This window comes from Elephas maximus, chromosome Y (genome assembly GCF_024166365.1).
Source record: "Elephas maximus indicus isolate mEleMax1 chromosome Y, mEleMax1 primary haplotype, whole genome shotgun sequence".
Classification (NCBI taxonomy): domain Eukaryota; kingdom Metazoa; phylum Chordata; class Mammalia; order Proboscidea; family Elephantidae; genus Elephas; species Elephas maximus.
Window position 1 is genome coordinate 15,377,747 of NC_064847.1, and position 25,552 is coordinate 15,403,298.

A 25,552-nucleotide genomic window follows, 5' to 3' on the forward strand; every position below is an offset into this window, starting at 1 on the left:
ACAACTCCATGAACAATGGAATAAAACACTGCCCGGTCCCGTGCCATTTCCATGATCGTTGTAGATCAGACTGTTATGATCCCGTGGTGCAATTAATTACTTTAGTGTGGACTTCCTAGCCATGGTCTTGTAACTCCCACCCACGTAACTGGGAGGGCTTATATGATAGGGTAATTCCTACCCACCTAGGGGACTGGTCAGTTTTGCCATCCTGCTGGCCTTGAAATGAGCCACCCCAGAGGCAAGAAAGAGAAAAGCCCACCACCACCAAGGAAGGAGAGACCTTCAGGGGACAACTGGCAGCAGGAGATGGAGCGGTGGGCTTCGTGGCCCATGGAGAGAGAAAGCTAAGCACCTTTGTTCAGAGGCCTAGGGTCAGGGAGAGGTGTGCCTCCAAGCACCACTGGGAAGAGGCTGTATTCTGAGCATTTGAAAGAGCTGATGGAAGAACTGTATCCTGAGTGTTTCTGAGCCTGAATTATAACTGTTACTTCTCTAATAAACCCCGTAATTGTAAGTATGAACTGTGATTTTTGTGTGGTCATTGCCACGAATTATCAGACCCAGCAGAGGGTGCTGCAGGAGGGATGGTTGGTGTCAGAACTGGTAAAGATGGCAGAGAGAAAAGGTGTTCTTACCCCTGCCTCACAGGAATCAGCCTTAGTCCTTTGATTTTTTTCTTTTCCCCTTGTGAAGTTAGAGGAGTTCAGACACCATCACCTCGCCGTTTTTACAGATCCACAGGGTTTTCACTGGCTGATTTTATGAAGTAGATTGTCAGGTCTTTCTTCCTAGTCCATCTTAGTCAGGAAGCTCAGCTGAAATCTATTCAGCATCGTAGCAACACGCAGGCCTCCAATGACAGACCGGTGCTGCCTGTACATGAGGGTCTTCCACATGGAAGGTGAAAATCCTACCACTGAATCACCAATGCCCCAATTTTAGGGAATTGCAAATCCCAGCCGAGGGACTAAAGTACAAAAAGAGGGAAGAAGAAATCTTTGATGTTTTACCCACATTACCGTTTCACAATGTAGAACGGGTCCAGAGGGTATTCCTAGCTGTGACCGTTTGGAAGATCACCAGACCTTTCTTCCGAGGCACGTCTAGGTATATTCAGACCACAAACCTTCTGGTTAGTAGTCAAGCGCTTAACTGATTATGCCACCCAGCAACGTCATGAGTCAGAATCCTCTTGATAGCTACTGGTTAACTGTCTCTGTTCCTCCTGGGGACCCGTAGTGGACAGACAACTTTCAGGGCTAAGAAACATCTGTGGCAGTGCCCAGGCAGAGGAATGCACCTAGCTATAGCTGTCTCACAAAAGAAAACAAATTAGGATGCAAGTGGCAAAAAAGTGAGGTTTCATTGCTGTTGTTCTTGTTTTGTGCCATGGAGTCTATTCCGACTCACAGCGACCCGTTTGACTAGAACCGCACCATAGGGTTTCTTGGCTGCACACTTCACAGAAGCCACGTAAGAGTAATTTTGAACATTCACAAAACTCCTCGACTTGTCAGTAAACAATCATGGAGACAATCAGCTAGATCCCAGATTCGCTCTCTTGGACGCTCTTTATGATTCTATAAATCTTCCATGTCCAGAACTCTCTTCGAAGCTCCGCTCCAATCCTTACTACCTGGCACCAACAGCTCTTGGATGGATCCCCAGAGAGTAAGGGCAAAGGTTAAGTTCCTCAGCCAAGAGCTGCACAGTTGGATTCCTGCTCCTTTTCAGGTCTTGGGCTCCAGTCTTCCCCAGCACGCACCGCTCCCCGTCCTCTTAGGTTCACCGCATCTTCCCAAAGGGGGATCTCCTGGGACGTTCTTCCTAACCGAGGTGCCCAGCCCACCTTCCCGTGGAACTACGTCCTGCCTCTTCTGTGTGATCCTGTGACAGGACCTGGACGCCAGGGCAGCGGGGAAGGCAGGCACATAAACACTGACCTCCCACTTATAAGATGAGAATTTTACCAGTGAACCACCACTGCCAGCATGTCCCCTGCGCTACTTTCCAAAACGCCCTGTTCCGTGTTTTGGTTGCCTCTTGTCCGGCCTCATCTCTGTCCTCCTAGGCCATCCCCGCGCCTGCGCACTGGGGCCCACCAGAGGCCCCGCAGCACCCGTCAGTTGTGTCCTGGCGCGTATATAAGCGACGAACGGATTACTTCCATCTATATACACGCGGCCAGGGACACCATAAAATGTAAATCAAGTTCTTTCTTTGCTAGTTTGCTTTCCCCGCCCAAGCACCCCGCCCCGTGACGTCAAGCGCAAAAACGCCGACGCTCCGGGTTGCGTCATCGCGCCGCGCCCCACCCTGGGTATGGGTGAAGGCTGGTCGTCGGGGAGGTAGGTCGGGCCGCGGTGTGGTACCCTGGCGCGCTGCTCCCGGGGGTCTTCCAGGTCGCCGTGGCCGTGTGGCTGGAGAGGCCGCAGGCGGCAAACAAGCGGCAGTGCGGCGCCCGCCTGGAGGCCCACTGGAGCGCCGCCCTGCCCCGTGCCGAGGCCCGCGGCCTCTGGCCAAGGGCAGGCCCGGGGTCGGAGGACCGGGGGACGAGACCTGGTCAGGGGTCCCACAGATGCAGCCTGAGTCCCAGACGGCGAGCAGGACCCGCGCAGAGCACGGCAGGGCGCGGACTCGGGAGGCCGAGGGCCGGCGCTGGCAAGACGAGGAGCCGAGGGACCCCGGGCAACCGAGCAGGGCTGGGGTCGGCGGAGGACGCCTTCCCCGCCTCGGAGCTGTATTTTTTCTGGGAAGATTTCTCTTGAAGCCTCGCCAGCAGCAATGGGGTTGTTGGCTTTCTTCGCCCGCACCGAGACAGCACCGCAGGAAGACGCTGCGCGCAACTTCTACGTGATTCTCAGAACCATCATTCCGACAACGAACCGTCAGCTCCCGCTCACTACTCCGGGGAGAGAAATGGTCGTGCTGGGTAAGCGTGTTTTTGCTAGTGGTAGGATACAATAAGATAAACAAGCATTCGTTGAGTCTCGGGTCACTGAAAAGCCATTAGTATCTTGCTGTGTTCTCCCTCTTTTTTTTTTTTTCCCCAGAGCGTAGTAGTGTGTGTCTTTAATACAGAGGACGCAGTGATTGACTGGGGGTGGTGTCTGGAAGGCTTCAGGGAGAAGGTGAAAAGTGTGCTGGGTATTGATTGAAAAGCAGGAATTTAGCAGTGCTGGTTCAGTGGTAGAATTCTCACCTTCCACAGCAGCAAATGCACCTCATGCACAGCCACCACCTATCTGTCAGGGGAAGGTTGAACAGACAAAGATTAGGAAGAAAGACCTCACAGCCTGCTTCTGAAAATCAAGCAGCGAAACCTTATGTATGAGAACAGTCTTATCTGCAGCCACTCACGTGAATAGCACAGGACCTGGCAGTGTTTCATTCTGTTGTGCAGGAGGTCTCCGTGAAGTTCAGCTGACTTGACTTCAGCTAACAACGGATAGATTAAGGAGATGTTAAATAATTTCTAAGAGTAGAAACAAAGTTAAAACAATGCTACCTGTACCCATACCCCGTTGCCTTAAAGTCTTTTCAAGTTGATTCTGAATCATAGCAACGCTGTAGAACAGAGTAAGTCTGTCTCACAAGCCTTGAAAGGCTGTAATCTTTACAGAAGTAGACTGCCACATCTTTATCCTGAAGAGTGGCTTGGGGGTTCAAACCACCAACCTTTCAGTTAGCAGCCAAATACTTTAACCAGAGTCCTTAAACAACACTAGAGATTTATTAGTCTATCATACAGTTTTCCAATTGGGCAACAGACATCATGAGACTGAGCGTTCCATGGCCTTAACGAAATCGACATGTTTTTGGGGGAGACAATTCAATCTGTGACAGTGACTGTAACAGCAGGCTCAAGCACAGTAGTGATCCTGAGGATGGCGCAGGACTGGGCAGTGTTCCGTTCTCTTGTACATAGGGTCAGTACGAGTGGGAACTGACTCGAGAGCACCTAACAACAGAAAGAAAGGGAAAAAGGAGCAATTTATGTCAAGACATAGGTGTGAACAGCAGAGCGTTTGAAAGAATGGCACACACAGATCTTGGTACTAGTGAAGCACAGGCTGCAGAGGAAAGGAGTAGCTGGTGGCTACAGAACTGACGGGTATCTGGCCACTAAGGGGGTGCACTTGCCTCTGAAGCTCCTACATCTTGAGCCAGCACTCATGGTGCAGCCACTGTGAGGCCTGGGGTCAGCACTTCACATACCTTATTGAATGGTCAGTAAATCAAAGATCTAAGAGAAATTATCCATTTTTGTTAGTGCTTTAACCACTGCACCATCAAGGCTCCTCATTATGAAATAGGTTGTAAAACTAGCGTGACTTTTAGATATAAAAAAGGAAACTTAAAAAGAAACACTTAGCGCTTGCAGGCTATACGCCCTCTCAGCCCTGGAGCGCTCTGAGGGCTGTACAGCAAAAGCACACTGAACTCTGGAACATTACTTCCTACTGCGGTTGTCATGGGAAGGCGAGTGTAGAGTGCCTGCAAGTCATGAGGGCTCCACAGCATGAATCCCCAAGAGGAGGGCCTAGAAGGATGTTCACCTGTCTGAACTGGCGTCTGGTGTTGGCAGTTTGCTGTGTCCCATTCCAGTCTGGAGATCATGGCCAGACTGTGGAGCAGGTTGTCCTTGTCGCAGGCTGTGACACAGGTTGTCCTCATCTCAGGCTGCGACGGAGGTTTTCCTGGTCTCAGGCTTTGGCACAGGTTGTCCTGGTTTCAGGCTGTGACAGAGGTTGTCCTGGTCTAAGGCTATGATGGAGGTTTTCCTGATCTCAGGCTGTGACGGAGGTCGTCCTGGTCTCAGGCTGCGACGGACGTTTTCGTGATCTCAGGCTGTGACGGAGGTCATCCTGGTCTAAGGCAGTGATGGAGGTTTTCATGATCTCAGGCTATGACAGAGGTCGTCCTGGTCTCAGGCTGTGGCACAGGTTGTTCTGGTTACAGGCCATGATGGAGGTCGTGCTGGTCTCAGGCTGTGATACAGATTCTCGTGGTCTAAGGCTCTGACACAGGTTGTCCTGGTCTCGGGCTGTGACACAAGTTGTTCTGGTCTCAGGCTGTGACGGAGATCGTCCTGGTCTCAGGGTGTGGCACAGGTTGTCCTGGCTACAGGCCGTGATAGAGGTCGTCCTGGTCTCAGGCTGTAACACAGGTTGTCTGGTCTCGGGCTGTGACACAGGTTGTTCTGGTCTCAGCTGTGACAGAGGTCGTCCTGGTCTCAGGCTGTGATACAAGTTGTTCTGGTCTCAGGCTATAATGGAGGTTGTTCTGGTCTCAGGCTGTGATGGAGGTTGTCCCAGTCTGAGGCTGTGCACAGGTTCTCCTCGTCTAAGGCTGTGACAGAGATCGTCCTGTCTTCAGGCTGTAACGGAGGTTATCCTGGTCTCAGGCTGGGACGGAGGTTGTCCCAGTGTCTCAGGCTGTGACAGAGGGTGTCCTGGTCTCAGGCTGTGACACAGGTCATCTTGGTCTCAGGCTGTGATGGAGGTTGTCCTGGTGTCTAAGGCCATGATGGAGGCTGTCCCAGTGTCACAGGCTGTGACGGAGATTGTCCCAGTGTCTCAGGCTGTGACGGAGGCTATCTCGGTGTCTCAGGCTCTGATGGAGGTTGTCCTGGTCTCAGGCTGTGACACAGGTTTTCTTGGTCTCAGGTTGTGACACAGGTTGTCGTGGTCTCAGGCTGTGATGGAGGTTGTCCTGGTCAGGCTGTAACACAGGTTATCCTGGTCTCAGGGTGTGATTATGGAGGTTGTCCTCGTCTCAGGCCATAACACAGGTTGTCCTGGTCTCAGTGTGATTATGGAAGTCATCTTCGTCTCAGGCCATAACACAGGTTGTCCTGGTCTTAGGCCGGGATGGCGGTTTTCTTGGTCTCTTAGGCTGTGATGGAGGTTGTCCTGGTCTCAGGCCATGACGGAGGTTGTCCTGGTCTCAGGCTGTGACCGAGGTCATTTTGGTCTCAGACCGCAGCTTTCAAGCTGAGAGGCTCAATGTCAATGGCACTTGCCTTGGTTTGGCCAGCAGATGGCATGTGCCTCACGGGTCCTGCCCTGCCTTTCCCTAACCAGGACCTGTTGTCCATGCCTACCTTGTGCCTGGCACGCTCTAGTCACCAAGATACAGCAGCAACAACGTACCAGAGCATCTCTGTCCTTCTGGGCATGGATGAAAATAGTGCACCTGGGAGAGCCACTGGTGAGATGGAAGGCAGGGTGACATATTTATCACCACTTTTAATCCCCTTCTGGTGAGACACTGAACTGAGCAGTTTTAGTTTATCATCCTGTCTCTTTTTCCCAGATGTCCTTCATGGATCCATCACTTTCTTACCTTTGAAAGAAGACACTGGGGGGAATTTATAAGTTAAGATCAGCAACATATATCAAATTCAGCTCATTCATGGCCAACAGGAGTGGTGAGAACTAAATGACTAATTCATCTTTCAGTGTTTTGTGCTTTCAGTGGATTGTTCTTTAGGTAGCTTGAAGATTCTAGGTCATTTAAGAGGTAAATGTATAAGTTAAAAATAATTAAAAGCAGCTCTGCTTATTCATATTTCTCTTACTTCTAAAGGTTCGTATTTGTTTTAATTTTTTGTCCAGAAAGAGGGCATTCTGATGGAATTGTCTATCCTAAACCTACCCGGCTTGGAAAAGAGTTCCTGGTCAGGTTGGCCAAGTGGTCTCTGGAGAGCACGAAGAACAAGTTTACAAACACCCTGTCCCTTGTTTCTGTTGTAAAGTACAAGCAAGCTGTACCAGGAACATAAAGAGAAGTGTAAAGAGATGTAAAGTGTATAGAATTGTAATTCTGGGGGAATACCCTTGAGTATGATCACTCAAGGAAAGGTAAATTTGCTTTTCCTGTAAACCTTCTAGTTTCACACAGATGCAGACAGTAAGTCTAAATACACCCTCATGGTTGCCTGTGGCAGGCTGTACATACCTATGGCTGAAACCACAGTACTGTTGCAGATGTGATAAGAAAAGGGTCTTGTCTTCTTCTGCACATCACCAATTTTGATAACAAGACCTTACATTTGCACAGCTAGAGCTCACCGTGTTTCAAAGCACTGGGACAGTTCTGCTTCTGTGCATTAGTTGAGGTGCAGGCTTTGTCACTGTCCCGATTGGGAGACAGAGATGGTTGGCCAACTAGTATTTGCGGCGGTGGCTCTGGCATGCTGGTGGGGCCAGACCATTGCCTCCAGACCCTAAACAGTTCGCATTCATCTGTGGTCTGCACTTACTTGTGCTCTAGCCTCATATAGGGAACAGGACAGTTGTAGTTGGATGCTTGTTCCTGCTAACGATTTGCCGCATCTAGAAACTTGTATATCTGTCCTTCGTTGCACAGCCCTGCTCCAGGCTGTGTTGTCCTGGACACGCAGGTGGTATGGGCATTTCATGCTGCTTTTTTGTACATCTCTAATCGGGAGAGACTGGTCCTGAATCTTTGCCTTTGGAACAGGCTTATATGTAAACTCAGACCAAAACAAATCTGTTGCCACTTAGTTGATTCTGATTCATAGTGATCCTATAGAACAGAGTAGAACTGCCCCACAGGGTTTCCAAGGACTGGCTGGTGGATTGGAAGTGCCAACCTTTTGGTTAGCAGCTGAGAGTATATATATTTCTTCTTTTTCCCCCCGGAGGCATAAAATCATACATTTGTTATCTGGCCAGAGTGTGATTAAGCTAGAACTAATTTATAAAGATAACTGGAAAATTCCAAAGTGTTAGAAAATTAACCTTTCATTTCTAAGTATACTATAAAATCTTCCGCTGTCAAGTTTGATTCTGGCTCATAGTGACCCTATGGGACAGAGTAGAACTGCCCCATAGGGTTGCCAAGGAATGCCTGGTGGATTCAAATGGCCTAACTTTTGGTTAGCAGCTGAGCTCTTAACCATTGAGCCACCAGGGCTCCAGATACGCCATACACTGAAAAAAAAATTACAGTGGAAATTAGAAAATGTATATATATGTATTTTTTAATAATATTTCCTTATGCTTTTGGTGAAAGTTTACACAGCAAATTAAGCTTCCATTTAACAGTTTCCACACAAATTGTTCAGTGATATTGGTTACGCATTTCACAGTGTATGAACATCCTCATTATTTCCATTCTGCTTATTCTGTTTCCAGTAATCTAGTTTCCATGCCCGCTTACCTTCTCATCTTTGCCTTAGAGTAGTTGTTGACTGTCTGGTCTCACTCTGATGGCTTGTGAAGGAGCAGCTGTAGTACTGCAGCAGTAGTGTTGTCCCCATCTGACTTCAGGGAGAATGAGAATCAGCTTCAGCCCAAAGCTGATCCCTGTGAGGTGGAGGTCAGTTACCCTGCCACTCTCCAACCTTTTCACCAATTCTGACGCCAGCCAGCCGTCCCACAGTGCTGTACTTCTCTGTTGGCTTCAATAATTTGTTGCAGTGGCCACACAGAACTCACAGACAATATTCACAGTTATGGGGTTTATTAGGGAAGCCACATGGGATCCGGATCAGCTTGGAAGTAACAGGAGTAACTCAGGATACAGGCTTTCAATCAGGACAACTTCATCCCAGCTGCTGCTGCTGGACCCCCGCTTGGGCCTGACCTTGGCCCTTGCTTGGGCAAGTACTACAGCTTTTTATCTCCACCAGCTATTGCCCGAAGGCACCCTACTTCCCCAGCAAGGCTCCCTCACCAAAGGCCCTCAGTTCTCTCACTCTGTGGGTGGGCAAGCCCACCGTAGCTGCCCCATTCTGTGGACCAGGAAGCCCACCACACTGTCTCATAGAAGTCTCCTGGTTCTGCTGCTGCCACTCCAGTGTTACAGCTTTCTGTCGCCTTGGTCTAGGAGGTTCTCAGTGCAGGGACCCCAGGTCCAAAGGATGTGCTGCACTCTAGGCCCTTCTTGGTGGTAGTGAAGTCCCTCCCTAATCTCTTTGGGATGGGTGCTTATATAGGCAAGTGGATCCATCTTGTTGGGTGGATTTTATGCACCCTATTTGCATAATCATTCAAAAGCGGCTGCAGCAGTGTATCTACAGAGAACTGCCAGAAATTCAAGCTAGTTTCAGAAGAGGACGTGGAACTAGGGATATCATTGCTGATGTCAGATGAATCCTGGCTGAAAGCAGAGAATACCAGAAGGATGTTTTTCTGTGTTTTATTGATTATGCAAAGGCATTTGACTGTGTAGATGATAACAAATCATGGGTAACATTGGGACGAATGGGAATTCTGGAACAGTTAATGGTGCTCAGGAAGACCCAAGAGGCAGTTGTTCAAACAACAAAAGGGGATACCGTGTGGTTTAAAGTCAGGAAAGGTGTGCATCAGGGTTGTACCCTTTCACTATACCTATTCAATCTGAGGAAACCCTGGCGGCATAGTGGTTAAGAGCTGCGGCTGCTAATGAAAAGGTTGACAGTTCAAATATGCCAGACACTCCTTGGAAACTCTGTGGGTCAGTTCTACCCTGTCCTCTGGGGTTTCTGTGAGTCGGAATTGACTTGACAGCAATGGGTTTTTTTGGTTTTATTCCATCAATGCTGAGCAGGATCATCCAAGAAGCTGGACTATATGAAGAAGAACGGGTCATCAGGATTGGAGGAAGACTTACTAACAACTTGCGTTATGCAGGTGACACAACGTTGCTTACTGGAAGTGAAGAGAGCTTGAAGCATTTACTTATGAAGATCAAAGACCACAGCCTTCAGTATAGATTACACCTCAACATAGAGAAAACAAAAATCCTCACAACTGGACCAATAAGCAACATTATGATAAATGGAGAAAAGATTGACGTTGTCAAAGATTAAACAACATCCTTGGAAGCAGCAGTCAGGAAATCAAAAGACTCGTTGCATTGGGCAAATCTGCTGCAGAAGACGTCTTTAAAGTGCTGAAAAGCAAAAATGTCACCTTGGAGACTGAGGTGCACCTGGTCCAGGCCATAGTGTTTTCAGTCACCTCACATACATGCAAAAGCTGAACAGTGAATCAGGAAGACCGAAGAAATTGTGGTGTTGGTGCAGAATATTGAATATACTGTGGACTGCCAAAAAAAGTCTATCTTGGAAGAAGTCCAACCAGAATGCTCGTTAGAAGCAAGGATGGTGAGACTATGTCTTACATACTTTGGACATGTCAGGAGGGACCAGTCCCCGGAGAAGGATATCATGCTTGGCAGAGTACAGGGTCAGCGGAAAAGAGGAAGACACTCAACCAGGTGGATTGACATAGTGGCTGCAACAATGGGCTCAAGCATGACAGTGATCATGAGGATGGCGCAGGACCGAGCATTGTTTGGCTCTGTTGTACTCAGTGACATCTGACAACAAATGTTTGCATAGTAACTGATCAATCCTCTTGTAAGTGGCTCCATTTATTCATATAATAGGTGACATTTTCTGCTGAAGGGGAATGGCTTCATCCCTGGGCAAAGGTAACAAGCTTCTCCAAAGGACTATGGCAACTGTAACATTTCCTCAGGGTCCAGGGGACAGTCTCTCATGCAGTTTCTTTTTCTCCCTGTTTCACAGAACCAAGAAACTCATTTCACTACAGTACTACTCACAAGTGATAGTATTTTCTGAGACAGTCTCCTATTTAGCTAAAAGTTGACCTTGGGATAGTTTTGGTTCAAGGTTGAAAGTATCTCAGAACGATAGTCCCAGGGAGTCCTCTTGTCTCACCTGGTCTAGTAAGTCTGGACTTTTTAAGGATTTGAGGTTGTGTTCCACATTTTTCTCCTGTTTATCAGGATTCATCTATTGTGGCCCTGATCAGAATGATTAGTAGTGATAGCTGGTCTCCAGCTAGTTGTTCTTATCTCAGGTAGATGAGGCCGTGGCTTATGTACACGATAAATCCTGTAGACTGGTTTCTTCTCTGACTCTTTGGTTTCCTTCTCTCTCTTTTGCTCCAGACAAGTAGAGACCAATAGTTTTATCTTCCATGGCCCCTCACAAACTTTCAAGACCCCAGACACTACTCGCCAAACTAGAATGTAGAACATAAACTTTATGAACTATGTTATGCCAATTAACTGAGATGTCCCCTAAGCCTTCAAACCCAGAAAACCAATCCTGCAAGGTGTTTGATTATGTCCAAGAATTATCCATAACTGTACCCGCTACATGCTTATCATGGATTGAGTTATGTCCGCCCAAAAATGCATGTATCAGTTTAGCTGGGTTGTGATTCTCAGTGTTGTGTGATTTTTTCCTGTATGTTGTAAATCCTGCCTGTATGATGTTAATGAGGGAAGATGGGTGACAGTTGTATTAGTGAGGCAGGACTCAGTCTACAAGACGGGATTGTATCTTGAGACAATCTCTTGAGATATAAAAGGCAGAGTTGTGGACCTCATACCACCAAGAAAACAGTGCTGGGAGCAGTGGGTGAGGGTTACTTCTGGCAGAAGTGACCCGAGAAGACCAGCCGTGGTTCAGTTGGAAAGCAGGAGGGCAGTCCCTAGGAATCTGAACTTTGGACCCGAGGTCCCTGTGTGGAGAAACTCCAAGCCTACGGGAAGATTGATGAGAAGGCTGAGAGGGAAAACCTTCTCCTGGAGCTGGCGCTCTGAATTTGGACTTTTAGCCTACTTTACTGTGAGGAACTAAATTTCTCTTTGTTAAAGCTATCTACTTGTGGTATTTCTATTATAGCAGCGCTAGATGACTAAGTGCTTTATTGTATATTTGAATATATGTGCAAGCACACACGTGTTTATATAAATGCGCCCATACATACACATACCTTACGTACCTGTATCCATGAGTGCTTACACACGTACATATGTAACCACACGTACACTTCTTGGTGGTTGTTGCAAAAAGGTATATGTGAAAGCATTTACCAAAAGCATCCTTTCTTGTATGTTTCTTAGTGACGTCATTTACTTTGGTCAAGCTATGCCCACCTCACCCACATTCTGTATACATCTTTACTTTATTATGTGTGCGGTTCATCTAGTTGGACTTACCCTTTCAGGGGTTGCACTCCATATCGTGAGATGGTGAGGAAATGAAGCCACAGTTCACATGCGTGCTTTAAATCATGAGTGTGGCCAGAAGTGACAGATCCTGAAAAGTTTGTGTATGAAGATGTGGCCATCGCTGTCTCCCTCTTGGTAAGGCTTCCTATGATCCGCATTTGTATGGCATGGCGAAGGTTGCTGTCGACAGATGCTGCAGCAGTACAGGTCGGCCATTGAGGTCACAATTGACGGTCAGTTGGTGGCTGTCATGGGGTTGTTGCACATGATGGTGTTGGTGTGCATAGCGCCGTAGCGTGAGAGTAGAAGGAACTTGAGTGTGAATGAAGCACAAAGTGCTGGCTGGCCTTGTCCATCAGGCCTGGGCCCTGACTTAATAGCCTGGATTTTCTTATCTATAGAATGCTTAACCCAACCCATTGCCATCGAGCTGATTCCGAGTAAAACTGCCCCATAGAGTTTCCAGGGAGCGACTGGCAGATTTGAATTGCCAACGCTTTGGTTAGCAGCTGTAGCACTTAACCACTCCGCCACCAGGGTTTCCAATAAAATGCTTAGGCTAAATAATCTGCAGTTTCCTTTCAACTGCAGTTCTCTTAAGACTTTTTAGAAATAGCGTTTTTTGTTTCTGATCATCAAAGTGTACAGAATTTGAGGAATACAGGCAAAACCCCTGAGATGAGCCTTTTAATGTGGACTCTGAGTGGAAGAAGAGAGTTTAGGTGCCGCACGCAGGCCTGAGCGCAGTTGGCACTGCCCCGCACTGGGTGGAGAGCCAGTCTGACCTGCTTGTCTGTGTGTGGTCTGTGACAAGGCCCAGGCCATAAAAGGACCTGGCCGTCTGGTTGTGGACATGGGATTTGTAATCTCAGCGGGATCTGTGTCTGAACTTTTCTCTGCTAGAGTGCATTTACAAACTGGCCTTTCCTTCCTTTTTAAGTTTGCTTTTTTTCCTGTTTACTTAGATCCTGTGGGAAGAAGAGCGACCTGAGCGTGTAGTGACCAGTCGTTCGTGGACATGGGCTGTGGGAACGGCCCACTGGTGCACATACTCTGCTGTGCCGGGGTAATGCACCACTCAGGCCCCTTCTCCAGGGTATCTGCAAATCAAGCCCAGAGTCCACTGATGATTGTTCTTGCCGGTATAGTCTTGGTTCTGAGCCTAGCTGGCTATCAGAATAGTGACAAGTTAAAAGCTCCTGTTCGTTTGTAAAATGAGAGAAAAACCGGTGACTTCTTTAGACTTGAGAGTAGTCCCCAGGATGTTCCTGTGTGAGTATGTAAAATGACAGGCTTGCAGCAGCAGCAGCATCTGTACTTTGCTGTAGGTTTTTTTTCCTCTTGAAAACGTACCACTTAAGGGCACTGCTGGAGGATGAAGGGTCAGGCAGGACCTGCCCTCGAGAAGCTTCTGTTCTGGCATGGCAGGCTGGTCACACACACACAGCGACATGGGCAGGATGGCATAGGGCTTTGCACCCCTTGACCAGCTGTGTGTGCAGTGAGGGCTGAAGGCAGCGAGGTGCTTAGGACAGGACCCGGCCTGTGGAGTGCAGTGTGTGTCCTCACGCTCCTCCTGGTATAGCTGGTATAGTGGGCACTGTTTCCCCACTGCGATCAGAGGACACAGGCCAGCCTGGGATTCACAGCCCAGCCTGCCTGACCTCAGAGCTGCTTGTCTCCCTGCTGAGCCTCCACCTACTGGGTCAGGTGTTTGCACACAGCTGCGGGAGCTTGATGCGGAGCTGTTGACACCCCTGGAGGTGTTTTATAAAAGAAGGAGCTTGTGGCTGTAATCCTTGTACACAGGCTGTCCGTGGGTGTTGGCACATTAGGTGATTTGGAAGCTGGTGTGGGGCGGGGTGGCAGGAGTTGTCCTGTACCACCTCCTCCTAGACATGCGCACAAGTCAGGTGGCCCTGTGTGAGCTAAAGGCACACGATTAGAAGCTGTGGGTGAGGGTCACTGCCAGCAGAAGTGACCCGAGAGGACCAGCTATGGCACGGCTGGAAATCAGGAGAACAGTGCCCAGAAATCTGAACTGGACTGAGGGCTGAGAGCTGGGCTCATGTTCCCCAGAAGTCCTGGTCCTGGTCCTGGTCTTGGTCCTGGTCTCAGGAAGTGTTTCTAGATTAAAGGGCGCTGTGGTCAGACGTAGGACTACCTTGGCTTCGTGCCCCTGCGAGGACCTGTAGCCACTGTGAGCGGAGCACAGGGGCCTGTCGGTGCCGTGTGCGGTGGGCAGCTACTGCAGATGGCTGAGAACTTGTGCTTGTACCATCAGTGAATGCTTTGGGGCCTCATGCTGAATACTGGGGTGGTCCATGCAGGGCTTCATAGCTCTTGGCTAATGTATGATGATTGAGCTTGATCTTTCACCTCTAAAATTATTTCAGCATCCATGCAGAGGGATTGATGCCTGAAGAAGAAAAATACAGGCCATGTTTGGACCAGAGATGCAGCTGGAGGTACGAGCTCTGTTGATTCACGTGGTCTTAGTGCAGACTGCACCGTCGTGTACGTGGTTCTGGTGAGAGGCCCCATGTGTTGTCAGCCAGTCAGACCTGTGGCTGTGCTAATCTATGTGCGTGTGACCACTCTTCTGATGAGAGGCCCTGTGTGTAGCCAGCCTGTCAGACGTGTGGCCACGCTGACCAGTGTGAGTATGATCACTGTGGGATTCACAGAGGTAGAAGTAAATGGAATGAGGTTTCATACTTTTCAACCCTTTCTGGCTAAATTGGAGTAGGGGTGCTCTTTGCTCAGCAGCAGTGCTTTCTGCCCGAGTATGCATCCTCCTCCAGGCCAGTGGCCCTCCAGCTGCCTGGGGGGAGGAGCCAGGACACTTGTTCTGTTTGGCACCATCTCTAGTAGTGCCTGGAGCATGGCTGTCTGCTCAGGTCTCAGTTAGCAGTGAGGCCTCCCTGCAGGCCTTGGCTGAGCAGGGTCCATGGGTTAGCAGTGGGGCGCCCCTGCAGGGCCTGACCAGGTGGGGGCATGTGGGTCAGCAGTGAGGCCTCCCGGTAGGTCCCTTCCTCAGTCTCACCTTATGTGTTTGTATTTTTTTCTGCTTGATTAAAGATGGCCCTTTCACTGGAGTTTGAGTCATCCCACCGAGTTACTGCACCTGAAGGGCGTAGTGGGCTGGCTGGCCTGCAGTGCAGATGCTCTGTGGACCCTGTGCTTGCAGCTGGAACCCATCCTGCCAACACCCACGTGGCCAGGGAGGAGAGAGAAGGGCTGCTTTGGCACCTGGGGTATGAACTGGCCATGGAAGGGAGCTCAGATCCCTACAAGGTGGGTGATCTCCACCTCACTGGACTGGTTGGCAGGATTAGCTAGAGGGAACTGTGGTGGTGCGCACAGGATGGATTAAAGGAGTTTTTATACATGTTGCTTAATGCTTTTCAAAAGGGCTTTATTTCAGATACGCATGTCAGCCCACCATGTCTGTAGGTTCTATATCTGCAGATATGAGCCAGCCTTGGATCGAAAATATCTGGGGACAAAAAAAAAAGTGATGTGCAGCGTCCCCTGCTGTAGCCCCCACCCTCTCACAGATTGTTGTCTCTCTTCAGCTCTCGTGTGAGTGTCTGTTGTTCACCATAAGTGTGATGGGTACTCTGTCCTCAGGCCTACTGCGTGTGTACTGAACATGTGCAGACTATTTGCTTCTTGTCATTATTCACTGGACAGTGTGGTGTAACAGCTGTTCACATTGCATTTACATTGTGTTAGGTATTATTAGAAACCTAGAGATGGTTTAAGGTGTATGGGAGGATGTGTGTAGGTTATATGCAAACACTACACCATTTTATATAAGGGACTTTAGCACCCGCGGATACTGAGGGATGACTGTCCTTTCATTCCAGAAAGAATTTTGAATAATGTAAGAGATCTGTCTTATAAAACAGGAGAAATAATGAAGCAGTTCATTTATTTATCAAATATTTGAGGCCTGCCCGCCTGCCAGACCCTCTTGTAGGTGCAGGGGATGCAGCAGGGACTAAAGATCCTTCCTGCGTGAATGCAGGGGGATGGGGTACAGAGACCCAACAGATGAATGGTGACCATGTGGTGTGTAGCTGGGGAGAATGCCCTGGGGAGATGCACAGCAGGCAGTGCACAGGGCCAGGGTGCCGAGGGCAGATGGAAGTCCTGGGCTTGGGTGGAGTTCGATGAAGGAGGAGGCAGCAGGCAGTGAACTGAAGTTGGGGGCAGGTGAGGCAGCAGGTCCAGACCCCCGGGCAGCTGTGGAGACAACAGCAGACTGGCTGTGAGCTGTCTAGTTGCCCTCCTTATGGAGACACAGCCACCATGAGGTTAGACAGTTCCACTCCAGCTCCCCTTCCTGATGAGCTCAGAGAGGATGTCTCCGTAAAGGATGGTGTCATACCTCCCAGTGGCATTCCATGTTTCTGGGGAGCATGGCTCTATGGAGGCCTGGCCCTTCTGGAAGGACATGGCCACACGTGAAAGTGTTTTTGTTGACAAGTGCACTGCACTGTCCACCTTCCCAGGGAGTGGTTCTCTCCCAGCACGGCGGGTGGTTCCAGGAGCAGATCAAAAGTGGTCTTAGTGCTTTCGCCCCTTCAGAAGCCCCTATGAGGACAGGCAGGAGGATGCTCAGAAAAAGCACCTGTTTGTAACAGCAGCCTTGAAGTGATGATGAAGGGTCTTAATATTGTTTGTAAGGCTATACGTGTAATAGAGTATTGCAGTTTGCTGCATTCAAAATACCAATTAAAACTCCTTATAAAAAGCAGGTGGGGTTTTGTTGTCTCGGTTGCCCTTGACAGGGTAGCTGTTGCTGTGATTATGGTAGCTGTTAAATGTAACTTATGTTTATGTTCATTAATTAAAAAAAAAAAAAAAACAACCCATTGCTGTCAAGTCGATCCCAACTCATAGCAACCCTATAGGACAGAGTAGAACCGTCGCATAGGGTTTCCAAGGAGCAGCTGGTGAACTCAAACTGCTGATGTTTTTGTTAGCAGCCAAGCTCTTAGCCACTGTGCCATGTTTGTGTTCAGACAGGCCATTTAAAGAGACAAATAGGCCAGTTTAGATCTAGTATGGGTGGTAATAAAGAATAAACAGTGCCAGAGACTTGTCTTTCCTGTTTGTAGATTACACATAAACCAGCTTGGCCTTACTGTTTCCTGTGTCATTTACATGTAAATAGAAGCACACATGCGGATTAAGAACCAGAGGACTGTAGAGTTGTAGAAGGGTGGTAGAGGCCTATGGAAGGTGTCAGGGATTGGGTGCAGACACCCGTCGCCTGGGCTCTGTTATTCTAAACTGGCCGACACTACCCTTGGCCTCAGCACTGTGTTGGAGCTTGGCTGCTTTCCACTCGCCCACTTGGGCCACTTCTTCCCCCCGTTTTGCCACAGCTAGAGAGTTTGTGTGCTCCATCTCTCCCACAGCTCCTTTTTACGTTTAGACCAGAGGGGATTAGCCCTCAGAAAGGTCTGCCTAGTTGCCTTCGACCCTGGGTGGCATAAATAGTTCGGCGATCGACTGCTGACCAGAAGGTTGCTGGTTCAAACCCACCCAGAGGCATCTCAGAAAACAGGCCTGGCAGTCTGCTTCTGAGAGGTCAAAGACTTCAAAACCCTTTGGAGCAGTTCTCCTGCTCATATGTGGAGTCTCCCAGAGGCAGAATTGACTCCTGATGGCAACCAACAACAAGACCTTCTCCAGAAATGACTATGAAATCCCCAGTATGACATGCCTTCCGAGGGAGACCCTGGGCTGGCGACCTTCACTATCCCTCTGACTCTTATTGGCCTCGAGGCAGCAGGCGGCCTCCCACACTCTCTGGAGGAATCCCACAGGGCATTGAGTCAGATCCTGGCACATAAGCCGGCTGTGTGTGGTGTGAGTCCAGCATGTGACCTCAGGGCCTTTGCCCATCCTCTCTGCCTTGCTGCCTCTGCAGCCTCAGGTTTATCTACTTGACACTTAGTCTCCTTTTTCTGGTGGTCTCACCTGAGGATAAGAGCGTATTTCCTGACGTGCACTGGTTAATCGGTAACTATTCTGATGAACTCAGGCCGTGTATAGCTGTCATCAAAGCCAGGCGAGGGGGAGTTGGCATGGTGGGGGCCAGGACATTCTGTTGTTATCCAGACAGCACTGTGGGGGATAGAACCTTTAAGCCAGGTGTGGCCCCTGAGCACCTGGAGTGTGGCCACTCCAAGTTGTTGGAACGGTACTATGTGAATTTATTTGGTTGAATTAAATGTATTGTTAATCTGTATCCTACCTATTCTTATTTTTTTAAGTATGGCTACTTGACATTTAAAATTACATAGATGGCTCATGTTGTATGTCTTCTGGACAGTGGTGATCAGTGCTGGACAGTGCCAATCAGTGCTGTAATTGCTTCTGCTGTGGTTATAGGCAATATTGGAAGATACATCTTTTGGGGGAAGTTTTTTCTGATAAAAGGTGGGTCTGACTTCAAAGTAAAACCCTGTCAATACAGCAGACCCTTCAAAGCAGCGTTGTTCTCTTTATCATAAGAGCACGCACTCCTGTTGCATCAAGGAGCATGCTGCACTGCTGCAGGTCTCATTTGTCCAAGAGTTGTGTGGCTGTTTCAGCGCTCAGGGAATAATACAGGCCAGGCACCAGGTCTTAAAGTGGCCTTGGGTGTGCCTGCCTCTGAGACCTCTTAGGTGTAGCTGGAATCTCACCACTTCAGAAAGTCTTAGATTACGGCTAACAAGCCTGTCCATGACAGAAAGGTATTCTTTATAAATGTAATCAGATTTGTAGCTTATCAAAGATAGGTAAGACACGTAACACAATGCATTGTTTTTAGAAATTAAGCTGGGGAAGGCTGCAGCTCATTTTTTTTATATAAAAGACAGCATTAGCCAGGAGCACATCTTTTCTGTTTTGCCCTGATGTATCATTGCCAAGTGGATTTCTGGTGTTTGACTTAAAAGACACTATTCAAGGTTTTTGATTTCTCTGGTTGTTGATTTTTCTTGAAGGGCATCCTACCATTGTCATTTCTTTGTATTTTCCTGCTGCTGCTTTGACTCTGTTAGGAAATACCCTGGGCAGCACAGCCAGAAGACACAGCACCGAGAGTACCTGGATCTCATTAAGGAAGTTGGGCTGACCTGCGGCTTTCACACAGAGGAAGACTGCCGCTGTCCTCAGGCTCTGTCAGGGTTTCTGTGGAAGGTTTCTGTTTCTCAGGTTAGCCCCTGAGTGCGGGCTGAGTCACAGGGTCCCGTTTAAGATTGACATGCTTTTACAGAAGCACTGGTCACTGTTGGCTCGTGTGGCCGGTTCCCTCCTCTGGAGACTCCTGGCACTTCCTCTCTGGGCCTGTACTGGCTCTGTGGGGCCCTTGCAGAGTCCGTTTCCTCTGCAGATGCCCTGATGGCCCTCGGAGCCTCTCTCCAGGGCAGGTGGCAGCTTGACAGCAGTGATTTCTAACCTGAGCGTTGTCTGCAGTTGAACTGTTTATGTAAAATTCCCACTCCTTGTTTGGATTCTTGAGTAATTGGCTGAAGTTGAGGTTTGCTCTGTTTCAGAAGCTCAGAGTGATTTCAGATTTTTTCACAATGGTCTCACTAATTCAGCCGAAGTGTCACTTGGTGATGGCTGTAATTGGCCGTCACACCATCTGTGAAACAGTGTTCTCATGGTGCTTGTTGGGGCAGGTTGACCCAGTGGGAGCCAGCCCCTCCACTGGGAGGGACTGCCCCTTTGAGACGACCTGTGTGGAGTATTTATGTTGATTTACATCAATTTTCTGATACCATTCTTTTACAGGACTCAGAGTGCCCTTTTCAGATTGCACTCATAGAGCTGGGTTGCTTGATGTGGAAGGATCAGGGCAGATTAGAGCTCAGCTCTTGGCTCTCCACCCCCTGGCCATGCTCCCCTGGGCTGGCCACACAGCTTTCCAAGTCATCATCTGTAGATGGGGGAGAACAGCGCCCACCTCAGGGTGTGTTGAGGGTGACACAAGTGATGTCTGTAAGCCTGGCCGAGCATTGGCATGCCATAGATGCTCGCTGATGACAGTGACTGTGGCCCTGTGGTCCAGACTCAGAGGACTCCCCTCAGCTGGCGTCATGTGCAGTACTGGTGGTGACACTGTCGCTGCTCGGATTGGATTTGGAGGTTTTCCTAGGACTGGTCCTCAGAGCCTTGAAGCCATTGTCTGACGTATCCTCTGTTTTGGTGAGCCATAGTCTTCTGCGGTGGGATTTCAGGAACTGGTCATGTTGGGTCATTGGGTTGGTAAGGATCCTGCGGTTTTGGTGTGTGCATTTGCCATCCATGCACCAGTGCCTGAAAGCATGGGCCAGTGTTTTATCTCCCTGAGCCCCGGTTTCCTCATGTCTGTGGCTGGGGTGAGTGAAGCAGTGGGTGTGAGTGAGTCATAGCTTATAAAGCCATGCACAGGGCAGCTGGTTAGCGCAGGCCAGGCAATGCTTCTTCCCTGGACAGAGCTGAGTCACATGCCCAACATGACACACCAGAGATAGCAGAGCTAGACGGTCAGTGAGGTTAGGCCCTGGTGCAACGATACCGGCTTCTTTTTGTGACTGATAAACTGGCTTCAAAGCTAGTACCAAAGAGAACGTGGGGAATTATCATGTCATCAGTGTTAGCGTACACCTCCCTCCAACACGTTCCTGGGTGCTCTTAGGACACTCTGTGATTGAAAGATGCCGGACCCTTCTTTAGGGTTAGTGTCATGTCTGTTCCTGGGGCACATGTGAGACCGAATGAGGGGTGGATCAGTGACGTGCCCCAAACTCCTGTCCCCAGGATGGCAACTTGCAATTCATACCTGCTTGTCAGATCTCCGAAAGTCCACAGGGTGAGATTTTTCATGAACTCTCAGTGTTCGTTTTTTATTTTTATTGTTTTTAAAAAATATTTTTAAGTAGTTAGTATTGGTGCTCTTTTTTGAAAAATGGGTTTTTGTGATAGAGATTGAAAATGTTTTTGTAATTTGTCCTCAAGTGCAGGAGAACTCTGTGGGAATGTTGAAATGCAGTGAGCCTGCTGAGTTGATGACTTGCTTATTTCCAACACAGGTTTGCCTCATCGGGAAGTTCTGGACACACGTGCCCACTGCGGAGGTTTCCCTCAACGAGCGGAGGTCTCAGTACATTCATCGTCAGCGGTGGCCTTGAGGTCCACTGCCTAAGGAACCTTCCCATCCTCCACCCAGGGGACAAGACTGAACAGACCGCCGGGACTGCTTCAAAGCCCAGGGTGATGGGGCTGAGCCCAGGCCTGCAGTGTGAGGGGGTGGGGCTCCGGCAGAGGGGCCCTGGCTGTTGGGGTTCTAGCCCCCAGAGACAGCAGAGCGCGTGAGGAGCTGTGCTGCTCTCCCTCACGACTTTATCTACTGCGTGGTTCTGCAGGTGGCCCATCTGCTGTTGGGCAGGAAGCAGTCAAGCACAGGAGGGGATTCTTGGGATACCAGTGTGAAACCCTGGAACCCAGGAGGTAAAGCGTCCCACACCTGGTGGGGGCACACACCGTCCAGCTACCACGCCCTTCCTCCTTTGCAGCTGCGGGCGACCACGTGGGGCCACCTGTCCTAAACCTGTTCTTAGGTGATATTGGATGGGCTGCTTACCAGCTCGTGCTCTAAAAGCTTCACAGCAGACTTTGGGTGCCTCAAGAGGGAGGCTGAGTCCCAGCGTAATCACATGGGACCTTTAACCAACCTTTCTGATGCACAAGGGTCAGGCTCTGCAGCACCCCGTTTTCAGCCTGTGCTGTGATCTGAAGAGAGACTGGATAGAAAAGGGCCAGGTAAATGCACCATCCCCTTGAGTGTATGTGTATGGGTTAGAGGGGTAGTGATTTGATAATTCTTCAATTCTCTTTGAAGTTTCAAAAATGGGAGAATCAGACAAGATGAAGGGAGATTGTTCTCGTTCAGGGCATGCAGACCTCCGTGGCCCTTAAGGGAGACTGACCAGAGCACAGCTTTCCATGATGACTTTATGTCCAGCAAGGAGCTTGCCTCTCTTGACTTTGCTGCCAGCCAGGACAGATGGTGGCGGGCAGCTAGGGGGCTCTGTGGAGCCAGCTCGTTTGGGGATTGAGCCAGAACTGAGCCTGAATTACAGGGTACCTGACGAGGTCAGGTCCTCCTCCCTGCCCCATCTGCTTGCTGACCCCACAACTGGCTCCACGAGCTGGCCCAGGGCTGACGCAGGTCCAGGAGGAAGCAGCCATGTATCTCTCCTCCTCTTCTTCATCTGAACCATGAGATGTCAGGTCTTTCTCCTCATTCTGTTTGACTCCAGTGCACATGTGATGTGGCAGGGCCATTGAGCATGTCCTCCACCAGCCACTCTCAGGTTGGTGGTCTTCCTTGTCGGGCTGGCATCCCTTCCACAGATGTTGCTAGGAGACCCAGGCCGTGGTCCCTTCTCCTGGGGAGGAAGCCTCAGGTCCAGCCTCTCAAGCTGTTAGGCTGTGCCCTGCACCTGTGAGGGGACCAGGAGCCCAGCAAGCGGCACTGTGCAGCAGCCTCGGCTGGCCAAGCTCACAGAGTGGTCAGGAGCGGCAGGAAGGCTTTCGGGGGGGTATTTAAAGCATTTCTTCAGACCTCCTGCCTCCTCTCAGCACGTTGGAGGCAGGTGAGAGACGGCAGGTGGACTGACAGCGGCAGCCGAAAGAGAGATGCCTGCCCCAAGGGTGGTGCTGGTTTCCAGGCTCCAGATTGACCCTCCAGGCAGGTCTGAGGGTACTTGGCTCACCCGCACATTGGTGGCAAGGGCAGAGGAGACACTGAGGCAGGGCCAGCTATGGGCAGTTCTTGGCAGATAAGCACAAGGAAACCACCAGTTGCTGCAGGGTCAACCTTGCCAGAGAAGTGTCAGTAGAACTGTGCTCCACAGGGTTTTCAGTGGCTGGTGTTTTGGGAGCAGATTGCCAGACCTTTTTTTTGAGGCACCTCTGAGTATACTCAAATGGCATTATCCATTTATGCCACCCAGGGACTCCAGAACATGAGGCAGCTGATTTCAGCCTCACATGAAGTTTGGTGGTTTGGCAATAAAGTGCCTTCTGTGCCCACAAGGCTCCTGGAAGGTCAGAGTTGAGTGTGAATTTCCTGGGGCCTGAGAACAGTCAGCTCTAAACGGGAACATCTGTGGTAGCATCTTACACCGTGGATGCCGTGCCTGGAGCCAGTGTGCTCCGGAGCCTGGCCAGCTGGGCGGCAAAGCAGACATGAGGTAGCCCTGGTTTTGTGTCCGGTTCTGCCCTCTGTCCTGAGTGCAAGAGCTTGGGAGAAAGGAGGGCAGGTGATGCTGCCTATGCTGTCCAGTCATTTAGTGTACAGTTTCCAAGGCCATGGGGTCATCACCGTTCCTTCATCTGTCAGGCCGCGCCCTCATGTCACACAGGCCTTGTGGCTGTGGGGTAGTCCCTATATCCTTGCTTGTCCAGCCTGTGCCCTCAGATATGACACAGGCCCCATGGCCGTGGATTTGTCACTGTCTCCTCGCCCGTCAGGCCATGCATTTGCAGCTGGTGAGGTCCTGCCGTTAGGGCTCCATTGTTGTGGGTCAAGGGAGCATGGCCCTTTCTACTCATATGCATTAAGGTTTGCATTTTGGAACCAGAACTGATTGCAGGGTGTGGCTTTTTTTGCACATTTAGCACGTTTGTGATGGTGTCTTTGTTTTCTGTGGAAACCGTGTTTCACCAGGGAGCCTTTGCTTGCTAGAAGTCACCAGTGAGCTGGACCAGGAGACACTACAGAGACTGAAGAGGGAGTTCAGGGGCCTGCAGGCGCTCCTTCAGAACTGCCACCAGGTGTCGGCAGGTGAGGGCTGTCCCCAGGCGTGGCAACGCTCGCCATTCCTACCTCACCAAGTTTCCTTACACCTTAGCACTGGCATCACTGTCGTTCCCTTTTTTTTTTTTAATATCTCACTTTACAGTTGTGAGATATGCAGGGGAGCTGTGAACGTAGTATAGAGAGCCCCATGTGTTCCCAACCCCACATCAGAGGTATGCTCTCTGAGCCCCTCCATTACTCCTCTGTGCAGCACTCAGCTAGCTCAGCTGTTGGCTGTGCTCACTGGTACATTCCTGTCACGTGCTTCTCACACAAGCATGGAGGCAGAGCAGGATTCGCTGAGAGGCTGGGGTCTGCCCTCCAAGAGCTCTCCTGGGCACTGGTGGCTATTGCTCTTCTGGGTGTGTGGCAGCCTGTACTCAGCCGTTGAGAGCCACAGACCAGGTGCTGGGCTCAGGACAGGTGCACCCTGGGGGTCTGAGGCCTGGGCCCTGCCTGGCCCCTCCCCCATGTGCTGGATAGGGGTGTTCATGCAAAAGCTACACTTTAGGGGTGAGAGTCTCAGCCCATCCCCCAAGAGCCCAGGCCCTCCTATGCTTGGAGGGCCTTCTCAGCTGCTTTATTCTCTGACTTTGCCCACAAAGCAAGGCAGGCGACCTCTGCCCCCACCTCCCTCCTTCCTCTTTCCACCTTCTGCCCTCTCCCCTGCTGCCTGCACCCTCCTCTCTCCACCCTACCCCTATGCCCTACCCCTTTTCCCCTTCTCCCCGTCTCCGGGAGCAGGGTCTAGGGTAGAGGGCAGCTTAGGCCAGGGCTCACACTGGTGCCTGCATGTGTGGCGAGCCCCACATCTCAAGTGTCACATGTGCACACGTGTGAGCGTGGCCTGGCGGACTTCTGTGCATCCACTGTTGAGGGGCTTGTATCAGCCACCCCTTTCCTTATTCCTCATGGGGGCTTGGAGCAGACCCAGCTGGTATTCCTGTGGGCACCAGCATGTGTCATTTACAGTGGGTGTCTTCCTGTGCCACCTTACTGCTGTGAGCACCGTTTCTATAGGCATCATGACATGCCAGGAGACAAGCTGAGGGGTTGGGGTAGGAGGCCCTTAGAAAATGCATGGGAGCTGGGACTTGAGGAAAGGCAGGAGTCAGCGAGGTGACAAGGGCAGGAAAAGCTGGTTGAGGCATATGGAACAGCATGAGCAAAGGGCCTGCACGTGGAGGAGCAGGATGATGGTGGGGCAGGGGCCTGGTGGGAAGGACTGCATCGTGTGATGCTGTGGCTTTAGTGGGGGTGTGGTGACAGGAAGGAGGCCCCCTGGGGCCCTGATCCCCTGTGGTGGTGCCTATGAGTGTAGGCCGACTTCCCAGTATGGGTGTAGGCCAGCTCCCCGCTGTGGCTGTAGGCTGGCTCGCCACTGCTCTGTTGGCTACCTGGGCTCCACCTTGCTGGGCTGTCCTGAGGATCAGACATAGACCTGCATGCCAGTCCCCAGAGCAGTGCCTAGCCCTGTGGTTGGTACTGAAGGAGTGGCACACAAGGACACAGCGTGTGTGCTCCCCTGCGTGCACACCCGAGACACCATGTGCGTGCCCCCCTGTATGTGAGCATAGTGTGTGTTCATGGTCGGCATTCTGCCTGTGGAGCCATGGTCATTCTTGAACAGCTAAACTTGAATCTCATCTAACTCAGTTCCACCTGGGTACGTACATAGTCAGGTGG

General features: G+C 50.2%; 1 pseudogene; it reads left to right on the forward strand.

The window, feature by feature from the left end:
- Positions 1-519: 519 nt before the first annotated feature.
- The window catches only part of LOC126069860 (probable tRNA (uracil-O(2)-)-methyltransferase), a 78,210-nt pseudogene continuing 53,177 nt past the window's right edge, over positions 520-25,552 (forward strand).